Source organism: Lagopus muta, chromosome 1 (genome assembly GCF_023343835.1).
Source record: "Lagopus muta isolate bLagMut1 chromosome 1, bLagMut1 primary, whole genome shotgun sequence".
Taxonomy (NCBI): domain Eukaryota; kingdom Metazoa; phylum Chordata; class Aves; order Galliformes; family Phasianidae; genus Lagopus; species Lagopus muta.
The window spans coordinates 13,791,012-13,797,011 of NC_064433.1; positions in this window are offsets into that span (position 1 = coordinate 13,791,012).

The window sequence follows — 6,000 nt, forward strand, 5'->3', positions numbered from 1 at the left end:
TTATAAACATATGATGTTCTTGTGACAAAATCATTATGATTTAAGCAGCTTGGCAAGAGATTCATTAGTACTTCTCAGAATCCTATTTTACAATGGATTTTCCACAATGGTGGTTTTATCTTACATAGCAGAAATTATTACATAGCAGACAGCTTTATGAACCCAGGTATCCACTTCAGTGGGAAGGGAACAGCAAATGAATCTCAAGGATTTCTTGAAGACTGTCAGTGACAGAGTTTGCATAGGAAAAGCCCCATCAAACCAACTGGCTGTCAGTTACAAAAGTACAGAAACTTCAGTTCTCTTCCAGGATCTCAAGAAATGTTAAGCTAATTCATTTGCTGAGGTGTACAAATGATTTTTAAAGTTTATTTTTACACTCTTGCTAATTGTAGTCTATAGATTTTCAATTCATAGTTAGGCTTACTTTCCACTGCGGACAATGAAATTTCTCATTACAAAATCTCCATCTCAGGGGAAGTGATACCAGAGAAGTTTGGACTGAGAAAGTGCAAAACCCACAGATAACCCTGTCTTTCTGTCCTGAAACCGATTCTGAAACTTTTTTGCAGTGCAGCATCCTGGTCTATGCTATAATTACAGTAGCTAAATTAATTAAGCAAAACGGATATCTAAAAAATCCTACATTGAGTTTTCTGCAAACATGCATGTAGGATTGTCATTAAAACATCTCAGCACATAGCAAAACAAATGTGAGAGCCACTTTGACCCACTCCCTACTGCCACGCTGTTGCCAGAAGTTCACTCTGTATGGTTTGGGATCACCTCATGGTCTCAGAAGGTGTCTCAAACAGTATGTGACTGCCATCACAAAAGCCTTTAGCTAGAAAACTGGATTAAACAGACACTTATAGCAGAGAAATCTATTTTAATATCCCCTGAAATAACACAAGAAACAAAATTCTAAATTAAGCTCTTGGTTCCATCTTAGCCAAAGAAGCCAGCACCTTCAGAAAAAGAAACAGTAAAAAAAAATGGAGAACTGAGAAAGAATTTCTAAGTGAGCGTATAATTTATCTTACATACCACCACTCGTATCCCAACGAAAGGTATTTCTCAAACAAGTGCTGCAAATTGCTGCACCCCAAATGAAAAACAATGCTTGGAGCACTGTAGCAGCAATGATCAGATGAAAGGGGAAATATAAAGAAAGGTATATTACACAGAACTATGCACAGAAAATGCATAGTACATTGCCTTATTACAGTGAACTCTGGAGAATTTAAAGAAAAATATGACCAAAAAATGGCTGTGAAGTAGAAGTGGAAATCAACAGTTACTGCACATTTCTAACCCAAGAGAGTTATGCAAGCAGTGTGAAAAATAAATTGTACATCCTTCTGTTCCAGTGTCTAAAAGCCTGCTCTAAACAATTTTGCTCACATATTGGTTGTAGTTTAAGTGCATTAGCACGGCACTGTACTGCAGCTAATTTATCCCACTCTTTAGTGGGATAAATAGTGGGAAAAGACAATTTATCTTACCTACCATATTACCATAGCTGGATTTTCTCTAACATCAAGGCTAGCAACGCTGCCATTGTATCTCTATGTGGGACTTGTGTCCCATGTTGTGCAGGCATGCATCTTCCCTGGATACAGGAACTTACCAATTGCTTGTAAGAAGCAAAGCAGTATGTTTCGTATTTTTCTGTTAGGGTTTCAGTTTCAACCAGGAGTCTCTGACAGTTCAGTTCAGACCCATCTTCCTTACCAGTATTTTAACTCCCATGAGAATATTCCCCATGTCCTGGCTTCCACCAAACACCTGAATATCTCAGCAACATGTTACAACCCATATCGAAAGTGATCTCAAAGTCACTTCTTAAAACATGCTAGGTCCATGTTCTAACATTCCATTAAATGGATTTATAGTGAGAAAAGTAGGGATATAGCAGGTCAGGGAAGCACATTGGTTGCAGAATATTGGGAGCTAGATTTTTAACAATGTGGCTATTTGGGAAGATGAGATATATGAATGACAGGTCAAAAAACTATGGGGTGGTTTGGATTTGAAGGGATCTGAAGGATCATCTAGTTCCAACCCCCCTAGCATACACCAGATCAGGCTGCCCAAAGCCCCATCCAGCCTGACTTGGAACATCTCCATGGATGGAGCATCCACAGCTCTGAACAGCCTGTTCCAGCACCTCACCATCCCAGTAGTGAGTAACTTCTTTCTCTTGTCTATTCTAAGTCTACCCTCTCAGTTTAAAGCCCTTACCCTTACATCTTTTCCTATCACTATCTGCCCTTGTAAAATGTCCCTCTCCAGTTTTCCTGTAGACCCTCTTTAGATAATGGAAGTCTGCTAAATGATCTCCCCAGAGCCTTTTCCAGGCTGAATAAACCCAACTCTCTCAATCTGTCTGCATAGGAGAGGTGAGCCAGTCCTCTGATCATTCTCATGGCCCTCCTCTGGAATTGCTCCAACAGTTTGTTGTCCTTCTTAGGTTGGGGGACCCAGAGCTGAACACATTAGTCCAGGTGGGGTCCCACAAGTGTGGAGTAGAGGGACAATAGCCTCTCTTGACCTGCTGGGCACTCTTCTTTTTGGTGCAGCCCAGGATGTGGTTGGCTTTCTGGGCACACAGTGTCAGCTCGTGTTGAGCTTCTCATCAACCATCATGCCCATGTCCTCCTCAGGGCTACTCCCAATCCATTTTCCACCCAGCCTTTACTTTTGCTAGGGATCACCCCAACCCATGTTCAGGACCTTGTGCTTGGCATGGCTTGGCATTCATGAACTTCATGAAGTTCCTATGAGCCCATCTTTCAGGCCCATTTTAAAAATGGGGGCTGTTTTTCCTTTTGTATCTCATCAGGTCCCGTGGGCTTCTGCACCTTTAGATTCCTCAGTCTTGAACCTGATCTTCACTATAGTGGGTGGGTCTTCATTCTCCTAATCCCTGCCTTCAGATTCTGTTACTTGGGCAGAGACTTGACAGACTAAAATTGCATTTCTCTATATTGACAGGTACCCAGAAAAGACCGCAGTGGAATTGTTTCAAAACAGTGGCAGTGCATGAGTCACAGTGCTTCTTGAAATTATTATGTATATTTATCATTAGTGCAGCAAAAATCACTTGTATTTTACTTATTAAATATTCATCTGTTTGAGTTTTTTTTTAAATAGTTTCTTGGTAAATAACATCAATTCTAATATTTTTGAGTGCCTTATGCAAAGTAACCTCTTAACCATGCAGTCAGGACAGAAAAGATGAAACTTGTACGAGTTCTCTGTGTTTTTGAAAGGCCTGACAAAGTTGTTGAGATTTTGCAAGATGAAAATACTCGGGGGTGGAGACCATTACCTTGTCTCAACATTAAGTCTGCATTCAAGCAGCTTGCTCCTTTCCTAAGCCTTGCTCTCAAAATACTTCTGTAAATAACAAAAACCACAAAACACAGGTCCCCAAAGATTTTCACGCTTTTCTCATGAGGTAGGCACAGAAATATATTAGAAACAAAGCTTTCCTGTTGAATAATGCGTATGATCACTCCTCATTCACTCACACACTTGTGCTTGCTATCCCAGCGCTGTGTTGGCAGCACATGGCACAACAGCAACTTTACTGTGCCTCACTCGATGGATCATAATTGATTTTCTTCCACTCCTTCTCAGTGTAGATGTCATATTTATCCTTATTGTATCCTTCTTTCTCCCAGACCTACGCCTTCTGAATTGTTCCCTCTTCTCTGTCACTTTTACCCTGAACACTACAGATTAGGTTTTCCTCTCCCATCAGATCACTCTCATGAAATGCTATCTTCGGGTCTCTAACTGCCTTCCCACTTGGGCCCAGCTATCTTGACAAACACTGACATGTCTTTTAATATTCCCTGACTTGTTTTTTATCCCCTGCTTTGCAGGTTGAAGCCTTTCCTCCTGTCTCCCTCAGCAGAGGACAGGTCTCTCCTGTATATGTCTCTCCCAGCCCTGAGGAGTATCTCTACCTCGTGCCAGCAAGCTGCCTCTCTCCTCAGAAATTTGTTTGGAGTTGCCCTCTTCACCTGTGGAGAAACCTCGTTCTTCCTCTCCTCCTCTCCTTTCAGCAGCTCTACTCTGCCTCTCCCTGGGTAGCCAGCAGGATTCCTCAGCTTGCCCAGGCTCTGCTGGAGGCCCCTTGTATTGGCTTCTCTGAGCCCTTGCTGTTTCCAGGAGCCATCTCAAACCAAACCTTACTCAAGGTGCTGAAACATTTTGACAATTGTTATGGTATGTCCTATTTCCAGCTTATACAGGAAGCAGACTTTGAAATCAAAGAAGAAAGCGATCCTGTTCTTCTTGTATTTCTGGCTGAGGCTGGAAGTTTGTCTCTTGTAAGTTCCTTGCATTGAGAGTCCAGCAATGCTTTGTCCTTAGGAGATTCCCATCTCAACCTGGAAGAGTTAAAGGTAACATCTTCACAGAAACACTGGAAATTCTGTGTGTAGCCCAAATAGATCTCAAAAGCTATAGCAGGAATTTGGATACAGCAAGTGATACGCCTGGTAACTAAAGGCAACTGAAGTTAAAAACACGTTTAATATTCAGGCAATGGCTTGCATGCAATGAGAGGCTGTTTCACAGAAGTTTTGATAACATCATCCTTCAAAACATCTTGCAGGTGATCCTACACTTCTGTTGTCAAATTCTTCAGCAAGCATTTTACAGAAACAATATGAATGCAGATGTCAGATTTGAATGGACTCAAGTTACAGTCTCACAGATCTAATGAATTTTGTAATTAAAATTAAAATTAATCCTCCTTTTAAAGATATAAATAGGTCATCCATTGATGATCTTTTTATTGGAAAATTGTAGTTTGGTGAGTAGTTACGATTTCCTTTGAGCAGATGCATGTAAGTACACAGTACTAATAATGCTTGGTGTTAAATGCCAAAAAAAAAAAAAGAAGAAAAAGAAAAAGAAAAAAAAAATAATCTAGTCAAGAAGCCAAAAGTTGAAACATTAACAAAAATATCAAGTGATGCCTTTGAGGGCTTCACACTTCTAAAATGCATAGGAGCTGATTGCTAGCCAAATCTCCAGGCTCAAATTAAGAAAGTATTTGTAGATCTTTGGCTATCAAACATTTAACTAGCTAATAACCTCCAGTGAAACAGCTCTGGGTGTTGAATAAGTCTTGCTTTCTAGGTACAGAGCATGTGCCATCTTGTACATGTAAAAGTTACAAGACTAATGAAAAGTGAGCAATACCGTTTTAGCCAAAAAAGCCAGCAACCTCAAGAGAGATTATAAATGCAGTATTTGAATATGTTGTATTTCATATACACATTTATTTGATTCAAGATTATAGCTAGAATTGGCTTTTATTTTCTAAATCTTTTCATTGACAGATATAAACAAAATGCTTTTCCTTTAAGAGACAGTAGGCATGTGTAGATTCCCTTTTTGTTTAATTCTGCTGAATTGTAAGATGCTATGTAAGATCATAGATCTGCTATGTAAGATCAATTAGAAATGTTCAAATTCAAAACAGTTCCTAAACACAGACTTATCTTCCTCCTTATGTAGAATTAAAGCCTTATTCTGAATATCCAAAATCTGAACTCTTCTGTTTTTACTTGCATTTGTATTTACCTTCAAGGACCCCATCACACCCCCTCACAATCTGATAATGCAATGGCAGTTTTTCTTGCTGCATTATGAACACTTTTTTTCTCATGGCATTGCAGCAGCTAACGACTTAAAAGGCAATTGCAATTGTAGTCTGTGATATGGGAAAGACTACCAAAATCAGAAGGCTTTATGTTACTGGGCTGAAAAATCTCATAAAATTTTATCTGTCTAAACATATTTGAGCTACCAGTCATCTGTGGCAAGAGGTGCCTGCTCTTCTGGTTAAAAGAACAATACAGCCTTTTTTTTCTACACTCTCATACCTCATCAAAATTAGTACAATTGATACAGGAACTCTCACAGATCTATTAATAGCATAAGCAGTGGAATTTTATTGAATTCTTTGTTCTGGTG